At 42.9% G+C, this 21079-nt stretch overlaps 1 protein-coding gene across 2 annotated transcripts in view; it reads left to right on the top strand.

Annotated features, from left to right (window-relative positions):
• The first annotated feature begins 1288 nt into the window (after nt 1-1288).
• Nucleotides 1289-21079, top strand: part of Hmox2 (heme oxygenase 2) — a 27396-nt gene continuing 7605 nt past the window's right edge. Inside the window, exon 1 of one of the 2 annotated variants that reach the window (XM_028788392.1) lies at nt 1289-1399. The gene's annotated coding sequence lies outside the window, so the exon portion shown is untranslated. Of the gene's footprint in view, nt 1400-1456; nt 1610-21079 lie in introns of those variants that run through there. The other variant, XM_028788393.1, reaches the window with a different exon arrangement.

The raw sequence follows: 21079 nt of genomic DNA, 5'->3' as shown, positions 1-21079 counted from the left end.
ACCTGGGATTAAAACAAAAACATATTCATGGGCTGGAGAGATGGCTCAGGGGTTAAGAACACTGGCTGCTCTTCCAGAGGTCCCAGCACCTATATGGTGGCTCACAACTATCTGTAATGTGATCTGATGACCTCCTCTGGCATGTGGATGTACATGCAGCAGAGCAGTCATACATTAAAAGAAAAAAAAACATTCACATAACATTTCTGTGTTGGGGTTTTTTTTGGGGGGGAGGGGTTTCGAGATAGGGTTTCTCTGTGTAGCCCTGGCTGTCCTGGAACTCACTCTGTAGACAGGCTGGCCTCGAAATCAGAAATCCGCCTGCCTCTGCCTCCCAAGCTGGGACTAAAGGTGTATGCCACCACTGCCCGACACATTTCTGTGTTTTTAAAGAAACTAAAATTCTCACTATAAAAGTATATAAAATATACAGGTATATAGGAATTGAATTGATAGTTGGGCTTGGTGACACATGCATGTGGTCCTAGCTCAGGTATCTTGTGCTAGAGTCCAGCCTCGGCTACATAAGTGAGATCTTGAAAAGGAGAAAGAAAAAGAAAGAAAGAAAGAAAGAAAGAAAGAAAGCAAGCAAGCAAGCAAGCAAGCAAGCTACGTTTCATTTTTGAATTATGTGCACTTGGTATGTGCGTGTGCTAGTAGAGGCCAGAAGAAAGCGTCAGATCCCCTGAGGTTGGAGACAACCTCACCATGGGTGCTGGGAATGGAATTGGCTCATCAATAGCATTATTTACTCTGAGCTACATCTCTAGTCCCCACAAAGGAGACAGATACGAGATTGTTAGCAGAGATGGACAGAGACCAGGAGTCAAGATGAGCGTTTGTACTGGAACTGCCTAGGGCTGGCTCACATGTTAAGTGTCAAGTGGTCAACTTGGCTCCTAAATACATGCGCAGATATAGGAGGATTAAGCAAGAAAATGATGTCACTGTAAAGCGTTCGTTCTTTTTGTTCTTTCTCTTTTGCGGTGTTAAGAATCTAATTCTTTCCCAAGGAGTTTTGTTTTTGAGCATTGACAATGCTCACACTGTAGCACAGATTGCTCTTGCATATTCCTGCCTCAGCCCCACCCCTGTCCACTGCCGAGTGCTGGGATTCCAGGCTTGAACCCCCAACTCTCGATCAACAAGCAGTTGGCTTTTGCTGACACGCTTCCTTCCTCTCCGGTTAAAATTACCACTCCCGAAGCAGTCCTGGAAGGCAGTGTCAGCTCCGCCGGGACCCTTCCGCTAGCTGCCGCCCGTCTGGGGGCGTGGCCTGGTGACCCCCGCCCCTCGCTGCGTGCGCACGTCCTGCCGTCCTCGCGCTTGCCCGCTCGGCTGCGTCGGTGCGGATTCAGTAGCTGACGCGGAGACCGACTGACCTGCGGAGCGGCTGAGGGTGAGTCGCTCGCTCCGTCTCCGGTCTTCCCCTCCCGGGTCCTTGCCTGGCGGAGACCTTCTTCGAATGCTCTGCTCGGCTGTCTCTCCGTGACTCGCCCTCAGCCTGAGCCAACATCGGGAGAGGGGTAGCCGGAAGCGGGCTAAGGCGGGCGAGTGAGCGGGAGACTGGGGGCCGGAGAGGGGGCTCTGAGCGGGCCTTGAGCGTCAGGTGAGCCCGAAACCGCTGATCGCGCTCTAGAAGGCCTTTGAGCTCCATCCCCAAGAGTCCTCTGGTGTTCCCATGGGGCACAGCCCCTCCCAGCGTCACGAATGCTCTTGAGGAGGTGACTCCGGGGTCGAAGTTAGTGCAGCAGCGCAGCACTCGAGCCTACCTGAGGTCCCGGAGGAGCTCGGGGCGTGGCGGCCTTCTGGGTCCGGCCTTCAGTGGTCCCCCTCGGTAGCAAGATCCCTTAGAGTCCCTGTGGGAACTTGATGAGTGCCCTATGGTGCAGAGTGCAAGACTGGGAGGACTCAGCCGCAGATATAGCCGGTTGGTCTGGACCAGGAGGCCACCTGTCACCGCCAAAGCACAGGACTCCAGGTGACTTAATTGCCCTGTAAAAACTGCCAGGACTGCCTTGCACACTGCTTGCACAAGGGCTGTGTCATGCCATTTAAATTGGTTCTGAAGGACCAGTTGTCGTGGCCTGTGGCTGTTCATCTTTACTGTGTTCTGTTGCTGGCACCACAGACTCAACAAGAGGGAGTGTTACCGAAAGACCATATAAACACCATATAATGTTGAGAGAGAGTGTTTGCTCTTCAGTCCTTTCTAAATCCTTGAGCGTTTTGCCACCTATAAAATGAGATTGTTGAGAGACTGGTGAAGTAAATCGCACAGGCAAGATAACGGCACGGATGATCTTAGTTCTGCTTGGACATCCTGTGATTTTTTTTTTTCAGAGGTGGATTAGAGATTAGAAATGGTTATGTTGTTTAAGTGATCATACTGGCCTTATTCAGTCCAGTTACGTAGAAGGTTTTGTGCTTTCCTATTTCTGGTATGGTGCTAACGTTTATAATAGTTATAATACATAACAATTATTAATAAAAATATTTTTTTGGTGGTGGAGTTTGAACATGATGAGCATGTAGTTTACTACTGAACCCTCAACCCTGCCCAATGTTTTGTGTTTTGAGAAGGAAATCTTGCTATGTAGTCTGCACTGGCTGAATTTGAGATCCTCCTGCCTCAGTCTCCTAACTGCTAGAATTATGAGCTTGCACTAGAGTGCACAGCCTCAATCTTTTTTTCCCCTTTGAGTCAGGATCTCTCAAAATTATTTACTCCTGTCCTTGAACTGGCTGGCTCTATAGACAGGCCTCAACTCACAGAGATCTTACTGCATCTGCCTCCTCAGTGCTGGGATTAAGGCATGTACATCACTCTGGGAGGTAACTGTATGTTTTGGTTACAGTGTATATCAATGCTTTTAGTTTCTTTGAAGAGTAAAAAGTAGTTATTGAGGTTTTTTTCCAGAAACATCACAAGACATAATGTTTGCTGGGAGTTCCCAGTTCAGTAGGATATTTATAAATTCACTTGATAAAATTGGTAAGCATTTTCTGATAAAGTGCCTTAGCCAAAACACTGATTAGGGTGTGAAGATCTGTGAGCCTTGGAAAGTTGGAAGGTCACTGATCCCACTGGGGACCTGAAGAGGAAATCCTGTGACTTCTCTGGTTTGACTTGAGTTCCTTTTTTTCTTTGCTTGAGGCAATCAGTTGAGATGTTGAGTCACTAGATAGGACTATGAGTACTCTACAATTAAAGCCACTGAACTACAGAGGTCAAATGTTCATTATCTTTAACTTAGATGTGTTGAAACTTGCAGACTCAGATAGTTGGGCCTACCTTGATTTTTAAAAATTTCCTGTAATAGCTGACAGGACAGCTGCACTTTGCATCTGGATTGGACCAAAAACTGGCATATCACCCTTCCAGAAGGCAGATCTTTTAGAAACCAGAATTGCATAAATCAGAGTAAAATTCACAATTCAGGTTGTCACTCCTTGGAAAAACAAAACAAAATAAAGCCCCAAATGTTCTTTGAATCTAACTGGCCATAGCTTGAGTGAAAAGTTAAATGTATTCCTTTTTTTGGAGGCTTGGGGGGCAACCAAAGGGAATTTCGAAGCTGGTACAAGACATGGTGGTCTGCTGCAGTAATTCCAGCATTTGGAGTTGTTCAAGGACGTTCTTGGCTACTTATGTGCGTTGGTGTTTTTCCTGCATTTATGTCTATGTAAGAGTGTCTGATACCCTGGGACTGGAGTTATAGACAGTTATGAGCTGCATGTGGATGTTGGGAATTGAACCTCTGGAAGAGCATTCAGTGCTCTTAACTGCTGAGCCATTTCTCCAATCCCCTATTATCAATTTTTTTTTAAAGATTTATTTATTTATTATATGTGAGTACACTGTAGCTGTCTTCAGACACACCAGAAGAGGGCATCAGATCTCATTACAGATGGTTGTGAGCCACCATGTGGTTGCTGGGATTTGAACTCAGGACCTCTGGAAGTGCAGTCAGTGCTCTTAACCACTGAGCCATCTCTCCAGCCCCTATTATCAATTTTAGGCAATAGAGAGAGATTTTCTTCCTTGCTAAAATATTTAGCCAGGCATTGGTTTTCAGACTTTTGTGTAGCATCTGAGCTGGAGATGGGGTGCAAGAGAGTCTACTTGAAAATTCAAGAGCAGCCAGACACTGGTGCATATGCCTTTAATTTCACTGCTTGGGGGGGCAGAGGCAGACAGATCTCTGAGTTCAAGGCCAGCCTGGTCTACAGAAAGTTCGAGGACAGCCAGGGCTGCACAGAGAAACCTTGTCTTGAAACAACAACAGTAAAATTTTGTATGTGCATGATGGCATGTACACACATCAGGGAGGCCAGAGCACAGCTTGTGGAGGTTGGTTCTCTTTCCACAGTGAGTTCTAGGGACCAAACTCACATTGTTAAGCTTGCACTGTTACCAGAGGATCCATTTTGCTGCCCAAGGAGGAGACTTTTTTAGTTGGTTGTTTTGTTTCTTTAAGTTTTAAAAATTAAGATGGGGGTTGTAGAGGTCGGAGGACACCATGTAGGGGATGGTTTTCTCTTTACAACCATTTGGGTCCCAGGGATCAAATTCAGGTTGTCACGATTGGTGGCAAATACCTTTATTCATTCTACTCTCACTGGCCCTGTTTTGCTTTCTTTTGAGACAAGGCTTTCATTTTACAGACTAGTGTGGACTTGAACTAGAGATCTTTCTGCTTCAGCTCTTTGAGTGCTGGCCTTACAAGTGTTTCCCATTATACACAGTTAAAAAATGTGCTGCTTTTTTTTTTTTAAAGATTTATTTATTTATTGTATGTGAATACACGGTTGCTGTCTTCAGACACACCAGAAGAGGGCATCAGATCTCATTGTAGATGGTTGTGAGCCACCATGTGGTTGCTGGGATTTGAACTCAGGACCTCAGGAAGTGCAGTCAGTGCTCTTAACCACTGAGCCATCTCTCCAGCCCCCATGTGCTGCTTTTTTATTCTTAAATTTTTTTTAGATTATTTTTACTTACGAGTGTTTTGCCTGCATGTTAAGTTGTGTCCCACATATGTACCCAGTACCTGAAGGTCCCTTAGATCAAGAATTATGAATGGCTGTAAGCCACCAAGTGGCTTACTGAACCTGAACCTGGGTCTTCTTCAAAAACAGCAAGTGGTGTTTTTAACCACAGAGCCATCTCACCAGCTACTATTCTTTTTAAAGACAGTCTTACCTGGCTGTCCTGGAACTCCATATATTAGATTGAAGGGATCTTTCTTCCTCTGACTCCTAAGTATTGGAATAAATGTTTTTTTATTTTCCTTGTTTGACAGGGTCTCACTCACTGTGTATGTTAACCTGAACTCACAGAGATCTTGATCCTCTGCTTCTCCAGTGCGGGGATTAAATGATGGCACTACCATATCTAGCCCAAGCTTTAGTTTTATACCCACAGAAGGGGTTATTAATACTTGATGAGTTCCCCAATCTTTGGAGCCTTTAAACACTGCTTATTGATTTAAGTAAGATAGGGATTACTAAAACCATCCGTTTTGGTAAATCTGAGATTGGGACTGGGAATCTGTGGTTTTTAGAATTTGATTCCTTTTAGGGGAGGTGGGGGAGTGTCTGTGTAGCCCTGGCTGTCCTGGAACTCACTCTGTAGACCAGGCTGGCCTCGAACTCAGAAATCTGCCTGTCTCTGCCTCCCAAGTGCTGGGATTAAAGGCGTGTGCTACCACTGCCCGGCCGGCCCTTCCTTCCTTCCTTCCTTCCTTCCTTCCTTCCTTCCTTCCTTCCTTCCTTTCTTTCGTCTTTCTCTTTCTTTTCTCTCTCTCTCTCTCTCTCTCTCTCTCTCTCTCTCTCTCTCTCTCTCTCTCTTTCTTTCTGGCAGGTACTCACTTTGTAGGTCCAGGCTCATTTTGAATTCATGTTGACCCTCCTGAGCATTTTGCACGTGGGAGTTACGGGCATGTGTCTAATTCATGGCTTGTTATTACTTTTTATCTATTAAAAGTACTATATTATTAGTACTTTTAAAACAAAACAATGTTAATCTAGTAGTCTGGTTTGTCCCTAAAGTGGGTGTTATATTTTTCTGCCAAACACGATGACCCATAATCTAAGCATTCAGGTGAACTGAAGGAATTGATGGGTAGTATATTTGAAATCAGAGCTCTTCTGTCAAACCTAGCATCTCCATGGTTATCTGAGTTGTACAGCTAGCATGTGTAGAATGTTGTACCCTGTTGTGTTGTATTTTTACTTTTCCTATCACCCTGATTTGAAAGCTGTTTGAAATCCAAAACAACATCTTAGTCCTCTTTGCTTTTTATTTTTTATTTATTTATTTATTTATTTATGTATTTTTGCTTTTTTTTGCTTTTTTTTTTTTGCTTTTTATTTTTTAATGTGCATTAGTGTTTTGTCTGCATGTATGTCTGTTTGAAAGTGTTGGAACCTCTGGAACTGGAGTTATAGACAGTTGCGAGCTGCCATGTGGGTGCTGGGAATTGAACCCAGGCCCTCTAGAAGGCCAGCTGGTATTCTTAACCACTGAGCCATTTCTCAAGCCCCCCACCCCCTCTTTTCTAGCTGTAGAGCATATTTGTTGATAGTATGTAGAGCATATTTGTTGATAGTATGTAGAGCATATTTGTTGATAGTATGTAGTATAATTCCCCTTCATAGATCCTTGGTTTGTTGGTTTCTCCAGCAAGACTGCTGTGTATTGCAAGCTATCACTATAGCCCCTCTAAAACAAATTTTTTAAAAAAATTAAATTAATTAATTTCTTCTAGATGTACATGGACTTGATTTGGGGGAGGCGCTGAGTTGTCATGAAAGCCTGATTTCTGGTTCCTAGCATGCATGTAAAAAGCTGGTGTCGGGGTTGGAGAGATGGCTCAGAAGAGAACTTGGTTCTCTTGGAGAGGACTGGAATTATGTTCCCAGTAGGGATGGTTCACAACTTCTTGTAGCTCAAATTCCACAGGATATGATGCCTTTCTTTGGCCTCCACTAACACCTGCATGCGTGTACAATTACTGACATATGGACATACATATCTCAGGAAGGAAAGAAAGGTGAGCGAGCGAGTTCATGTACAGCACACACCTGCATCCTGTTGCTGAAGAGGTGGATACAGGCAGATTGCTGGAGTTTGCTGGCCAACCAGTCTGGCCAAATCTGTGAGTTTCAGGCAATGTGAGAAATCCTGTCTTTTATTTTTATTTTATTTTTTTAAAGGGTGAGAAACAATTGAGGAAAACAGATGATATCAACCTCTGGCCTTCACATACACTTACATGTACATACACTTACATGCACATGTAAACACATAAAATAATATGGGTGAACAGCTAGATGGATGAAATGCATAACATGTAGGCGGTGGCTTTGAGTGTCTGTGTCTTTCTGAAATTTTGGATTATTCTTTCTAGTAGCTAATCTGCCCTGGCTCTTTGAATTTTTCTGTATACATGATTGATTATATCATTAACCATTGTCATATCATTTCAACTTTTACCTCTTCTCTCTCCAGAAGAGGTCTGGGAGTAGGACTGAAAGTGTCCACTTTAATACAGTGGTTATTTTCACTAGAAAGTTCTGAAGCTATCTAAGAGCACAGGCAGAGACACTGCAGTAGAATAAGACTCTTCTCCCATCTGGGAAGAATTTAGAAGCTCTGTGACAGAGTATGGTTCAAAACCAAGTATCAGGACCAGGGTGGGGTTTTTTGTTGTTGGTTGATTGGTTGGTTGGTTGGTTTGTTTTGTTTTTAAAGCAAAGTTTCTATGTACAGCAACCTCCACCTCTCAGAGATCCACCTGCCTCTGCCTCCCAAGTATTGAGATTAAAGGCTTGTGCTACTATATCTAGCCAGAACTAAGGATTCTTATTATGTCATTTTCTGTAAGGACTACAGGAGCTATGTATCTTTTTAAAAATCTCAGTATCACACTGGTGATACTTCCAAATTTTAAAGGAGTTGACATGTTAAGTACATACGCCTATTGGTATGAGGATAGTGGAACAGAAATGTGAGCCCATTTGGTAGTGTGTATTCAATCTCTAAGCTGTGCTAAGTGAAGTGCTAAAGACATCAAAAACCTGGCATTGTTCTTACTAGGAACTGTCACTCATCTTGGGAAACCCAGAGCAGTACAGTTGCTGTAAGATTTATCATTATCCTCCTGATGCTCAGTGTTTTGAGGAGTCAGGAAAGTTAAAGAGCTGAGAAATTGAAAAGATGGAGAACTAGAACCAAATCCACAGTAGGTCACGTAAAAGGAAGAAGCAAGCAGGAAGGAGGCCAAAGAGAGGAGAGAGCCATAGATGAGCACCCGAGTTGTAGAGCAAGTCTCATGCTTGCAGAGAGTGTCACTCATAAACTCCTAAAATAGGGTTCTTAACCTGATATTTTGGGTCTATAGGTTAACTTTATGGAGACCTATGCTTGCTTACAGATGGAACAGGGAACTTCTTTTTCTGTATAAAATAATCGATTTGATCTGGAGCCTTCATCTGACTCTCAGCACAGTGAAAAATGACAAAGGATTATTTTTGACAAATGGCCTTCCTTCTCATAGTCAGAAATGGACAACTGTATCTTTCTGCATCTTAGACAAGCACTCTACCAACTGAACTACGTCCAGACTCAGACTTTTGCCTTTTGCTTTCCAGCAAATGATGATCATGGATTTTTTTGTTTGTTTGTTCGTTTTTTTTTGTTTTTTTTTTTTTTTGTTTTTCGAGACAGGGTTTCTCTGTGTAGTCCTGACTGTTCTGGAACTCACTCTGTAGACCAGGCTGGCCTCAAACTCAGAAATCCACCTGCCTCTGCCTCCCAAGTGCTGGGATTAAAGGTGTGTGCACCACTGCCCGGCAATAAATCTTTAAAAAAATAAGAAAAAAAAAAAAAAGAGCAAGAAATGCTCTTGCAAAGGACCTAGGTTCAATCCCCAGCATCCACATGGTGGTTCACAGCCATTTACAGCTCTAGCTCCAGAGGATCTAACACCCTCTTCTGACCTCTGAGGTCACCAGGCACACACATGGTACATATAAACACAAGAGTTGAAACATACATATATTATGTTGTAACAAAATTAGTCTTAAATTTTGTATCATTATACAAATGTACAATATCAATATACAAAGATTTTAACCAATAAAAACCTTAAGACTTGTATCAATATACAAAATTCTGTACCAATATAACAAAAATAACCTTAGTACTGCATCAAAATATAAAGATCTCTATCAATGTTAGATTATGGCTATAAAATGTTTTTGGTTTAAGGGTAGATTTAATAATCTGCTCCCATTTGTCTAGTTTCTTATAATTCTATATCCCCCATTTTCTTCTCAACCCCTCTTCCCTTACTCTGGTGGTTTGACTATGCTTGGCCTAGGGAGTGGCACTATTTGGAGGTATGGCCTTGTGTTAGGTGTGGCCTTGTTGGAGGAAGTGTGTCACCATGGGTGTGGGCTTTGAGAGCTTCCTCCTAGCTGCTGCCTGAGGATGCCAGTCTTCTGTTTGTCTTCAGAACAAAATGTTGAACTCTCCTATGCCATCTGGGATCAGCAGCCCTTTGTGAAGCTGTTTTAGAAGCAAGTTTCTGGAAATAGCATCAGTTTGAGGCAGGATCAATCAGGGAGCTGGAACAGCAGTTTCAGCATCTCAACAACCCTGAGAGTGAATCCTGTCAGGGCTGCCCTCTTGGTCTTCCATTCCATAATATATAAATCTTACAAGCAATATACACAGTTCTATAAAGATATCTGCTTAAGTATACCTCAGTTTTAGAAATCATTCATCCAACAAATTCCTGATTATGTTTATGGATCATAAAATAATGATGCAGGAGAAACTTGAAGTAGTAAAGTTGATGTTATAAAGGGTTTACTGATAAACTTGCTGACGAGCCAAGTTCATCTTCAGGCAGAGGCAGAGGGATGTCCGTGAGTTTGAGGCCAGCCTGATCTACATAGTAAGTTCCAGGACAGCTAGGATTGTAACAAAGAGATACCCTATCTAAACAAACAAACAAAACCAATTGCTTAGAAACTATTAGATTATACAAAATGGAATTTAGTTAAAGGAGCACTGCCTCCTTGAAGATAAGTAGTCTATCTACTAGGCTTGTCAGAAACTGTTAGAAACTTTTGTTCCATAATTGAAAGTTTCTGACTTAAAAACCAGCCATTAGGCCCATCCTCATATCAAGAACTTGCTCAAGGGGTAGTTCAGAGGGCCAGCTCAGGGCTGCAACCATAATTGAGTCCTGATCTGCCTTAAGTCCCTCAAGCTTTTATTAGGAAAAGTATAATTCTGCTAAGTGGCCAAGATAGACATGGTAATGACTTTACAAAGAACAATACTGGTTTGGTTAGATTTCCTTCTTTCCTTCTTTCCTTCCTTCCTTCCTTCCTTCCTCCCTTCCTTCCTTCCTTCCTTCCTTCCTTCCTTCTCACTGGTATACTTAAGTAAATCTGGGAGCTAGAGAGATGTCTCCGTGATTAAGAGCACTGACTGATTATTTTTAAAAAAGATATAATTCTGTCAATATCAAGATAGAATTCTGGTGATATCTTTGCTGTACAAATATCCCATCTGTCCAAGTAGTCAGACCTGCAGTTTCCCGTCTTTGTTTAAATTGTTCAAAGTATAACCTGGGGCTGGGATTGAAAGAGACTTCAAAAGTCTCTTTGAATGAAAAGATGACAATGTATGTGGGATGTATAAGCCTTCTCTTTGGGCATTAGCCAGAGTCTGGCTCTTGCTATTAAAGAGCTTTCTTTCTCCTCCACCCCTACCCCAAACAGGGTTTTCTCTGTCCAGGGCTGTCCTGGAATTTGCTCCAAAGATCAGGCTGGCCTCAAACTCACAGAGGTCTTTCTGTCTACCTCCAGCTAGCTGCCTTTGCTAGCAACAAAAGGTGTGTACCATCACTACCTGGCTATAGCCCCCATTTTTTTGTTTGATGTTTTTGAGATAGGGTCTTACTATGTGGCCCTGTCTGGCCTAGAACATACTATGTAAACCAGGCTGGCCCAAATTTTACCAAATTTGTGGTAATCCTCTTGCTTCAGCTTCCTGACTGCTGTGATTACACCTGTGCACCACCACATCCAGCATGTTATTTTGAGACAGAATCTCTCCAGCTGGCCTCAGACTCCTGTCTTTCTGTTTGAGCATTCTGAGTTGTGGGATTACAGGTGTATGTTTGTAATCATCCTCTGCAGTTTGACAGTTCTAGACTCATTTAATTTCTCATAACTACCCTGCAGAATTGTTACTGCAAAGAGTAGAAACTCAGAGAAATTAAATTGACATTCTGCCTTACGTTCTGTCACATAAGCTTGTATGTGACAGGACCAGAGTTTGCTCCTGAGTGTGAGCACTGAGAGCATGTGCTCTAACCACAGCCACAGTCATGTGGTGCCTCCCGTCCTGTGTAGCCAGCAGGCTTCTCTGTTGTGGACTGATTTCAGTTAGCTTTTACTGAGTGCTTACTGTTGTTGAGGCTCTGGAGTTCATCACTTAATACCCCATCTCAGCCTCTTGTGTGCTGTAATAGCACACATGGTGGACTGCAGTGCAGGCAGATGTCTGGGCGTGTACCTGATGTTATGTTTGTGGAACTCATTTTCTAGAAACATTCAGATGGAGAGATTCCATCTCCAGGTCATAGGATAATGTAGCATGACACAAATACTGAAATGTGTATCTAACTTAATAGTCACATACTACATTCATGTCAATGGCAAATGGCTGTTGGGTTGGAAAGACTATGTTGTGGGAATCTACTAGTTAAGAAAATAACACAACTCAGAAATTTCTGGTGTAGATCAAGTAAATGCATGACAGCAGCCTGTTTCTTCTTCCTCTCAATCCTAGGAAGTATCATTGAGGAACCGAAGTGTCTAGAAATCTAGTGGAAATTGCTGCTAAGTAATCAGTGTGTCACTATTATTTTTTGCCTTTTAAATATAATGAAGTATGTTACAAGTAATTTTTTACTAACAGTGAATGATTGTGAATTTATCTTAAAATTTTGATTGAGGATATAGATCATTTGTTAGGTTCTGATTTCAATCCTCAGCAAAAATAAAGTTTGATAGGATTAAAGTACATTCCTGTATATAGACCTGCATCGGAGAGTCTTTTTACTACCCCCTACCTCCAGGTTTTCTCTGTGTAGTCCTGGCTGTTCTGGGACTTACTCTGTAGTCCAGGTTGGCCTCAAACTTAGAGAGATCACCTACTTTTGCTTCCTAAGTGCTGGAATTAAAGGCTTACACCACCATTGCCCCACGTTTTGTTTTTAATTATGTGTGTATACATCTGAGTGTATTTGTGTGGTGCCTGTAGAGGCCAGAAGAGGGTGTCAGATTCCCAGGAGTGTATGTATGTACAGAATGTAGAGTGTTTGAATTCAGTTTCTCACCAAGAACAGTATGAGTTCTTAATTGCTGAACTATCTCTCCAGTCCCAGAGGCTTTTTATTCTAGAAAAAACTTGATGAGTCTGTATGTAAACCAGCCCTTATTTGATGAGAGAACACAGTTGAATGAAGTCTCCCCCTCCTAGAGACTCCTGGTGCCTTGTTCATTAAGGTAGGAAAAAAGTATGAGATGAAAGTTCAGTTCTGACAGTCCCTAAAGGCTGTTCTTGATCTATCAGCTGTGCTGTATTCTCTACCACCATAGATACAAAGCTGTATAAAACGTAAATCAGCCTTTGGGGTTACTTGTCTTGTTTAGGAATGTCACTGTTAGGAAGTCTTGGAATAATCCTATGCTCTGTAGGCCCCAGGAAGCATGTACTAGTGCCTTGCAGAAACTACATGAAATATAGAAGGTACCAGTTGATAAAAGTCTTATCCTGTAGAGTTGCTGATCATACAGAACTTTTCCCTCCCCCCTCTTATCCTGTCATTTCTAAACAACATACATTTTCTTTAAAAAATTTTTTAAAATTAGATTTATTCTTTTTTTTAGTTTTATGTGTGTTTTGCATGTATATATGTATATGTACCATTTGCATTCCTGTCACCCACACTGGTTCAGAATAGGGCATTGGATCCCCTGGAAGTGGAGTTAAAGATGGTTGTGAACTACCATGTGTGCACTGAGAAATGAACCCAGGTCCTCTGGAAGGAGAACAAGTGTTCTCAACTACTCTCTAGCCCCATCAGTATACATTTTCAGAAGCAGATAGGACTGCTTAGATTTTTAAGCTATCATTACACAGTTGACACAGAGATGGGTTCCCTCCCTCCCTCCTTCCCTCCTTCCCTCCTTCCCTCCAACTCACAGAACTCTACCTGCATGTCTCCCAACTGCTGGGATTAAAAGCCTGTACCACCACCTCCCAGTTTACACACTGAGAGTTCTCTCTCAGAATAACCACTCAGGGCTGATTCTTGTAACTAGATCTTCTGTTTCTTTCAATTGCTATGGCAACTAGTGCTATAGAGATATGGAGACCCTATTGTGACCTCTTTAGTGTAGGAGTGCCTCCAGAGCCTCTGATTTTATTATCCACCAAGGCCTGATAGGTCTGGCTGTTTCTCTCCAGGCACGGAGTGTTGGGGTGTGCCACCTCCCCCTTTAGGACCACCTTGGGTTGCCCTCTTAACAAAGTTGGCCTCACCAAGGAGCAGCCATCTTGGATTATATAATTTGAATGAGCCAAGGTGGGTGTTTGAGAGACAGAAGTAGCACCTCTCAGTTGTTCGTGTGCGTGTGTGTGCGTGTATATATGTCTGTGTGTGTTTAAGTATGTGCATAAGTATGTGCATGTGGAGGCCAGAGGTCAGCATTGGTTACTTTGCTCAGTCCTTTTCCACTTTAATTGTTGAAACAGATTCTCTCACTAAACTTGTTCATTGATTTGGCTAGGCTGGCTGGTTAGTGAGCTCCAGGGATCTACCTTTCTCCTCACCCTCAGAACTGAGGCTATAGATTTGCCACTGTTTCTGTGTGGGTCATGCAAATCTGAATGCAGATCCTTGTTGCTTTTACCCACTAAGCTGTGTCCTCAGCTCCTAGTTTTTAAAATGGAATCTTAAGCATTTATATCTCAGAAATCATAGGGTCATGCTTTTCATCCTGAAACAAACTGTAGTTTATTACCTTCCTGTAGAAATAAATGCAGTGTGGAACGGGCACCTGGTGTAGCCTGGAGTGTGTAGTAATACCACACTAACACTCAGATGTGTGAACCAGTGAAAGCTAGTTGGGGACACAGGAAGAATCTCTTGCATTCTGAATGACTCAGGTTTAGTTCCAACTTGACTGTTACAGTGTTTCATGTAGCCAAAGCTGGCCTCACATTTACTTTGTAGCCAAGAATGACCTTGAAGTTTCGGTCTTCTGCCTCTACCCCTGGAGTGATAGCATTACAGGGCTTTACCAACATGCTCTGTTTATGTAGTGCTGGGGATTTAACCCAGGGCTGCCTGTGCTGGACAAACACTATACAACTGAGCTATAGCCTCAAATAGCCTCAAATTTTAGTCAGTCTCTCTCTGTCTCTCTCTGTCTGTCTGTCTCTCTCTCTCTCTTTCTCTCTCTCTCTCTTATTTTTTGTTTTTCAAGACAGGGTTTCTCCATGGGTTATCCTGGAACTCACTCTGTAGACCAGGCTGTTCTCAAACTCAGAAATCCACCTGTCTCTGCCTACCAAGTGCTGGGACTAAAGGTGTGCACCACCACTGCCCGGATTGATTTACTTATTTTTATATGTGCATTGATATTCTGCCTGCACGTATGTCTAAATAAAAGTGCCAAGTCTCCTGGAACTGGAGTTTCAGACAGTTGTGAGCTGCCAGGTGAGTGCTGGGAATTGAACCTAGGTCCTCAGGAAGGTCAGCCAGAGTCAGTGCTCTTACCCTGTTAGCAAACCATCTCTTCAGCCTGTTGATTTTAGTTTCTTTATAGTCAGGGGAACACTGCTCAAAAGTGGTTTATCCTGATGGTATACCCAGATCTGTCATGCTTATGGCCTATGGTCCTTTATGTTTTGCCCTACAGAATAGCTTCTAAGGCTTTTGAGTGTAACTAGAGAGGAAAGTACCTGGGAGCTGGGCTTGCATTTTGGAGGCATCTTAATTGCTGACTCTTTCCCTCCAACCCGAAATGTGATTCTTTCTTGTAGGAACCATTGTCAGCTCAGGACACCCTAAGACCAGGTTCTCAGCTCAGAGATTTATTTGCTCTAGAGGGACAGAGGGCGAGGAATATGAAACAAAGACAAGAGATAGAGAATGAGGGGGAAGGGAGAGGGGGGAGGGGTATTTTTGTCTTGGGGAACAAAAGACTGCCTCTGTTTAGAGAGGACACAGATGTAGCCCATAGGCAAATGATTTATAAAGGTAAAGGGGAAACCCTGTGTTATGCTGAGGTGTTTCATTTTAACTGGGCATGCTAATTAAGTGAGCCAAAGGGAAGGTTTGATTGCTGGACTCCAATATTTTGATAGCTGGAACTTGGTGGTTAGCCTCAGGAGGAGGAAGTGGCCAAATGAGGGAGTAGACCTTGGTGGCTAGTTAATTTAGCAAGGCAGAGGGAATGAGGGAGAAGGGCAAGACCTGCCAGAGCCATGTTTGTCATGCTCCAGCAGGCTATAGTTTTTTCAATTCTCAGTTTGTTTTTTGTTTTTGGGTTTTTGTTTTGTTTTGTTTTTGTTTTTCGAGACAGGGTTTCTCTGTGTAGTCCTGGCTGTCCTGGAACTCACTCTGTAGACCAGGCTGGCCTTGAACTCAGAAATCCGCCTGCCTCTGCCTCCCAAGTGCTGGGATTAAAGGCATGTGCCACCACTGCCCGGCTCTCAGTTCTTTTTAAAATATATTTTAAAAATTTTTTTATACATGTACTACAGTGTATTTTGAGCCTATACGTTACAGTTCTTGTTTTTATAGAAGCTGAAGATACTGGTGACCACCTTTGTGCCTGAGTGAAAGTAAGCTAGTGACTACTTATGTACATGGTCCATGGTTTTAAGCTTGTTAAAAATTATCAGAGCCTTTTCTTTTCTCTGCCTCTATCCTACCCCACCCCCTGCACCCCATTGGGTTTCTCTGTGTAGCCTTGACTACTCAGTCTGTAGTCCAGGCTGGCTTTGAAACCAGAGACCCACTTGTCCTTGCCTCTGGAGAGCTGGGATTCCCACCAGTTTTTAAAAAAATTATTTATTTTAGTGAGAGCTTTTTCTTAATGATTATCTAGGGTCAGTCTGTGGTTTTTGTTTGTTTGTATTTTCCCCAGCATTTCTTCAGGGAAAATAGGTGCCTGTACTTTGTTCTACTCAGGGTTGCTAGAGAGATGGCTCAGGGGTTTAGAGCACTGACTGCTCTTCCAGAGGACCTGGATTTGATTCCCAGCACCGACATGGCAGCTCACAACTGTCTGTAACTCCACTCTCAGGGGATATGACACCTCTTCAGGTACACACACACACACACACACACACACACACACACACACACACACGGTACTCTAACAAACATGTAGGCAAAATATATATTTTATATCCCTACATTGTTTATATATATAATCCTGCTCAAATCATTTTAGAATTCAGTCAAAGCTCTATTTGTACCTTTGATTTTTTCTTAAGATACTAGAATTGTTGCCTTGTTGGTCTGGAGGTTTATGTCATACAATGTAGATGGTAGTCAGGGAGCAGGAGGAGTATGCTGGTGATTTCATTTATTGTAGGAAGGCCTGCCCTCGCTCCTGGTCTGGGACTATGAGGAGTAAGCTTAGTGTCTCACATATGCTGGGCAAATAGGAAGGCTGTTTAACCAGTTGGGGTTGGGGGAAGAAATAAAAAGGAAAGAAAAGGAAACATGGCTGGTCCTGGGTTTTGGTACCAAATGATTGGGGGAAAAGGAAAGGAATCTGAGTGTTCCTAGGTATGGTGGAGGGGAAAATTTATTACAGATTTGTGGGAGAGTGTAGTTAGAGACAGGGACACCTGGGAGATCCAGAGTGGACCTGAGCAGACTGAGTTGGGCCATGTGAGAAAGGGGAAGGGAACGAGAGAGGGAAACCAGGTGCAGCAGCCAGGAGACCAAAAGTACAAAAAGAGTGTGCCTGTAACTGAGTGGTTGGATTATATGGGGGAGAGGAGGCTAGCCCCTGAGCTGGAGAGTTCAGGGTAGGCCAGCTAGGAGGACCCTGTAACAAGATGGGGCAAAGGGATTGTTGAGAGAACCTGGGGGCAAGGTCTGCTTTGATATATTATTAAATAGGCACCTCAGTCTTTGTTCCAGGTTTGAAACCTAACAATCAGGACTCTTGATTTATCTCAGAATTCAGTTCCAGGTCCTTCTCTGTGTGTTTACCATTGCATTCTTGGAGGTTGGACATGCTAGACATTAGGGCACCCAGTCTTCCTCAATTTAAAAAAAAAAATGCTTCTGGAAGGAGCCTTAGACATCCTGAGCTGATGTCACTTATTGAGGTTTATAAAAGGCTGGCCCTTTTAGATCAAGTTTTTGTTACTGTTTTTTTGAGGTTAGGTTTCACTATGTAGTTTAGGCTGGCCTTGAACTGCCTCACTCCCCTTTCCCCCAGGTTTAAGATGACAAGAATGCACCACTATACCCAGATTTTTCTCCCCAGTGCTGGGAGTAGAATATAGGATCTCAAGAATACTAGAAAATGTTCTGCCAAGGACTAACCTAGCCTGTGCATTTAGCTTCTTGCTACTCAGCCAGATTTGCAAGGGTGTGTTTCATAAATCAGACTAAAGTTTTTGTTACTGGGTCTTTAGTTTTCCAGGGTTTCCTGTCTGGTCTTGCTCTTTATCAAGAGGTTAATAGTCATCTGTTCAGTGAACTGTGGGATTGAACTTCAACAAATCAAATGAAGAAAGAGTGAAATTTATGTAAAAAGAGTGGAACTTATCTTTTAGATTTCCTGGGGAATGGCAGTGCCAGAGTTCAGAGACCTTGGGCCATTTCTTGTAGAAACTCAGAAACTGCTTACCGAGATAATATGGTTTCCATAGGGTGTTGAGAGGCCCCTGCTATCAAGTGTCTTGTTCGGTTAGAACTGATTTAACTGTCTGTTGGTCCCCATCAACTAACACAGCTAACAATTGAGCTGAGTCAGCCCAAAGAATGCCATTTAGTGTGGGCATTCTTTCCTGCCTAGGTCACATGTTTTACCGTGAAAAGAACAGGCACCGCCATTTCCTCACACTGCCACAGAAAGGGGCTGAGTTTTGTGGTGCGATGTGTCCAGAATCATATGAGTTGGCTGGATTCCTCATACTTCCTTCCTCATTGTTTCACAGTTGCCCAGTTGCTGTTTCTTAGTTTTTGTGTTGTTTGGGAAAGGGTCTCCTGTGTCCCGGGCTGGCCTTACACTCTTGTGTATCCAGAGATGACCTTGAACTGCTGATCCTCCTGCCTTCACCTCCTATGTGTTGGCTTATGCTACTGTGCCCAGGTTACTAAACCTAACTGGGGTGAAACCTAGGGCTTTCCCAGTTGTTAATTCTTACCAACACTTTCTCAATAAGATCAGCATTTGAGGCAGCAAATTTGAGAAGGTAAAGCAGTTTTTCTTGGCCTGTTTTATGGATGAGGAAACACAGCTTTCAGGAAATCATGAGTCATACAGTGCCAAGAGCTACTGAATATGGAGACTTCATCTCTCAAACCCAAATAGTTTTATCCCTAAAGACCGGGCCCTTTATGCAAGGTCAAGCTGCACCTTCCACTCTTGAAGATAAGCTGGGTTTCTAGTAATATTTAGCCATAAGTAGGAAGTTCAAGGGTAGCTGCAGTACACTGGCAGGTCCACACTGCATGTCTCTCCAATACCAGGTGGGTGGCAGCTAACCTAGAAAACAGCTTACATCTTCTCTGTACATCCATTTGCTACATGGAATGCAAAACCAGCCCCTTAGTATTTAGTTAATGCTTTTTGCTTTTTGTTTCTTTGTTTTGTGGGGGTTTTTTATTTGTTTGTTTGTTTCCTCTGTGTGTGGCGGTGGGGGTAGGGGGAACAGTGTTGTTGTTTCCTCAGACATGTTTTCTCTTTGTAGCTCTGGCTGTCCTGGAACTCCCTCTACAGATCAGGCTGGCCTCAGATCTATCCACCTGCCTCTGCCTCCTGAGTGCTGGGATTAAAGACATGTGCCACTACCACCTGGTTTAGTTAATTTTTTTTTTTTTTTTGGTTTTTCAAGACAAGGTTTCACTGTGTAGCCCTGGCTGTCCTGGAACTCACTCTGTAGACCAGGCTGGCCTCGAACTCAGAAATCCGCCGGCCTCTGCCTCCTGCTTAGTTAATTCTTTAAAAAATTATTTTAATTACTAGGGGAGGAATTTGCTATGCTTTGTGTGGATGAATGTAGGCTTGTTTGGGAACTGGTTCACCCACCATTGTGGGTTATAGGAATTGAACTTAGATTTTCAGGCTCACAATCAAAGCAATTTAACCCTGTTTATGTGCAATTCCTACAAATGTTACATTTTACTCTCCCCCATCCCTTTGGCTCTTTTGCATTGTTTTCAAATAGGGTCTTACTCTATAGCTCAAGCTGGCTTTGGCATTTCTGGCAGTCCTCCTGTTTCCATTTCCCAAGTGCTGTGATAACAGGCATACACAAATGCTAGATTTTAAATGGTGCTAAAGAGACCAAGTTACTGTCCATGCTGCCTTCAGGAACTGGGTTATTACGTTGATCATTTCCTGGTTATTCTGGCATTGTCTGAAAAGTTCAACCAGGGATGCCTAACACCAATCCCATCTCCTAAGGTTGATAGTGTGATCATTCCACAATGTGTGCGTGTTTAAAAAATCACATTGTGCACAATAAGTATATATAATTATTTGTCAACTAAAACTTTGAAAGTAACGAGAACAAAGAACCAGATCTGAAGTTAAAATCAAATCTTATTCTGGCCAGTTTAGAGTCATGGCACCCAATTACACACCCAACACATAACTTTGATTTAGCTTGTATTTCTAGTACATTCTGTGTGCACATTGTAACAGTGATAATGCAGATTGGAGGCTCTGAGGTGTGCTGATAGACTGAGTCGGAAGGAAATCTTCATCTGCTGGGTAGGAAGCTTCTTGTTTATATGTGACCACTGGTGGTCACATATAGGGCAAGATAGTGCCAGTTCTTTATAGGAGTGAAATCTTGAACTGTAGAGAGGCTTCTAGGAAGCAGACAGGGACTCACAGTGATGATAAGTCTGATACTGAGCAGAAATCTGTTCAGAGAGAATTGTGTTCAAGCCTTGGAGCAGAATGCTTACAACAGCCACTTAGCCTGCCTTCCCATATCGGAGAATAACAGTGACTTATATTTTGGACATAAACTCATTGTCTCTGAGTGTCACTCCTTGATGAGTCAGGCTTACAGCATTGTCACATTCCAGGGAGCAGGTCACCCTGCCGTTCCTTTCCTGTTGTCTGAGCTCAGCAACCTACTCCTTTCCTTCAGTATAGAATGAATACAAGAAGTCTTTATTATTCTTTTTTTTGGGGGGGTGGTTGGGTTTTTTGTTTTTTTTGTTTTTGGTTTTTTGAGACAGGGTTTCTCTGTGTAGCCCTGGCTATCCTGGAACTCTGTAGACCAGGCTGGCCTCTAACTCAGAAGTCTGTCCCCCAAGTGCTGGGATTAAAGGTTTTATTATTCTTTAAATCATCAGATGGGAAATGAACCATGATATAGTCCTTAGGTTGTATTTCTGCCTAGCAGCTGTGCTCTGAATTACCTGGCCTTGTGAAATTTTTGAGTAACATGTTATTTCAGAATGGTGCGGTGATTTACCAGGAGCAGCATCTTTGAGGTGGATGTTCTAGATCTGCTGGGTGGGTCTGCAGGAAGCTCTTGCTGGAAGTCTCTGTGATAGGAACTTGCTGCTTCACTCAAATCAGGTATTAGCATGAAAACAGTAGCTGACTGGAAAAAGAGCTGGCAGTATGAGTAGCAGTCAGTTTTTTCAAAGGGGGAAGGTTCACAGAAGTGACCTTTCTGGAACTTGGGATAGTAGAAGGGCCAAGGATGGTCTCGGTCTCTCTCTCTCTCTCTCTCTCTCTCTCTCTCTCTCTCTCTCTCTCT

Source organism: Grammomys surdaster, unplaced genomic scaffold (genome assembly GCF_004785775.1).
Source record: "Grammomys surdaster isolate TR1022 unplaced genomic scaffold, NIH_TR_1.0 125745, whole genome shotgun sequence".
NCBI lineage: Eukaryota > Metazoa > Chordata > Mammalia > Rodentia > Muridae > Grammomys > Grammomys surdaster.
This window is presented reverse-complemented; position numbering and strand designations above follow the sequence as displayed.